Source organism: Coffea arabica, chromosome 11c (genome assembly GCF_036785885.1).
Source record: "Coffea arabica cultivar ET-39 chromosome 11c, Coffea Arabica ET-39 HiFi, whole genome shotgun sequence".
Taxonomy (NCBI): Eukaryota; Viridiplantae; Streptophyta; class Magnoliopsida; order Gentianales; family Rubiaceae; genus Coffea; species Coffea arabica.
In genome coordinates, this window is record NC_092330.1 from 25,134,518 (window position 1) to 25,136,827 (window position 2,310).

Below are 2,310 nucleotides of genomic sequence, written 5' to 3' on the forward strand. Positions count from 1 at the left end.
GGTCTGTCAATCTCCTCGACCAAGCCCTTGTTGGCTCGATTCAACCAACAAGTCATGGGTTAGGCTTAGCCCCAAATATTCAAGTATTCAAGATCTGGACTTAGAGCCCCAAATATTCAAGTATCCAAGATCTGGGTTTAGAGCCCCAAGTATTCGAGTATTCATGAGTAGAGTCGTTGGCTATCATCCAACGCTCACACAGGTAATAATTGGAGACGTTAGCTATCACCTAACGTTCCGTATTCAAGCAAGTCATGAGTTCAAGTCAAAAATTCAAGTAACGAGTAAATAGGTTAGGAACTTTGTCCTTTACCCAAGGTTGCCCAGCTTACCCGACTGCTCTGAGGCTGGTCTCAAGCAAGAGGTCCAATGAAGGTTCGGTTCAGCCATTGCCGACCTACACTCACACATACGCATGAGTAATCCAAGTTTTCACTTATCCGAAGTCTCGAATAAGGGTCCAAGGGCCTAGTTCAACCGCTACAAGAAGATATACAACCGGTCTACAATCATGCACATGTACATGCAAGTCCGCATGCAAGATCAAGTATTTCAAGTTCATGGAGGTCAAGCGCATATAAAGACACACTCGCCTAGTCAGAATCAAGTTCCAAGTAAGTTTAGCATGTCATGTTTTTCAAGCATTTCAAGTATTTCAAATCAAGATACAGGCCACATATAAATCAAGTTACTTATACATGCATGAATGAGATATCAAGTGTTTATACAAGTTAGGTCAAGTGCAATAAAATACACACTCGCCTATGAAATAACAAATCAAGTGTCTAGAAATTTCTAGCAATAAGTAGCATAGAACATGCAGTTGGAACACTCATCAGTTCAAATCAGACCAACGTTAAACGTTCGTATCCAGGTTATTTGCATATCCACTGTCAAACCCTAAGAGCAACCAATATAAAATATTATGGTCCAACTATCCAGGACTTAGGTGAACAAAATTCACATGTTAGACTCAACTATGAGCCATACACCTATCCCAGTTTGGCCTCTCAAAACACAAGGATCCAAGGACAAATTTGAAAGTGCAAATCAAGGAAAATCCAAGTACATACCAAGGCAATGATTCAAGTATGGTTTTGAAGTTAAAAGAAAGTGTTTGGACCCAAAAACATAAGTAACCAAAGAGTTCTATAGTTCATTTCATTGTTAGGAATTTCCAGTAGCAAAACAGTGAAGGAAAACAAGGTAGTTCACCTTTTTACGTTATCAGATTCACTCCAATTCATCACACCATTATAGTTCCAGGTTTTGGCAAGTGAAATGAATAAGATTGAGCCCAAAAGACCACCAAATGAAAGGGCTTTAAGGCTAAGACAGCAAGGTAACTAGGCTGTCAACCCACCAGAATTTTTAGAAAAAAAAAAGCACAACATGAGTTTTCACCTTCCAAAACTCACGGTTTTCACTCAAGTTCAACCCATAAAAGCCTTAACAAATGTTTAGAACAAAATTTGGCCAAAACTTAACATGAAAAGATGGAAAAACAAGGTGAAATACATCACCATTAGTTCAGCTAGCAATCAATTTGTAGCTAGAAAAATTCGAGGAAAACACCAATGAAACCTCTTAAAACCTTTCATTTTCCACTCCAATTCACTACTCATACCAAGGTTACTGTCTATGTGAGGACTCATATTTTTATTTTTAATTTTTATTTATTTTAAAATTATTTGCATTAGTGTTATTTAATTTTATCACTTTAGCATGAATTTTACTTAAATCAAATTTTATCGCTTACGCGTCAAATTTTTCAAAAGTCGCACCGGCACAACTAATTGGGGATTTGGAGAACTTATCTTGGACTAGTAAGGATGAGTATTAATGGTGCAAGAGAAATTACCTTGGAAGATTAGTATTTGAGGGTAGCAAACAAGAAGGAAACTAGTAGTGCATGGCACTATTCGGGCTACTATTCATAGTTGACCTTTTTTCCACCAAAAAGCTAGCTTTCTTCTCACCTTCACATCACAACTCAAGCTTCATCTTCTCTCCTTTTTCTCTCTAAGTGGCCGGCCCTTATAGCTCCAAAACAAGGGAAGAAAGACTCCAACTTTAATCACAAATCTTGCTCAAAGATTCATAAGAAAATCCTCAAAACATTTAGTAGTTGATCTACTTTGAAGGAAGCTTCCATCTTGTGGTGAGTTCTTGGTGGATTAGTGGTGCATAGCTTGGCTCTACCTAGGGTTCAATAAGCCTTGAAGAGGTAACAAATTTCACTTCCCTTAATTTTTATTTTTATGCAAGAGTTAGTAGTGGTTATGGGTTGTTATACTAGGAGGTTTGAAA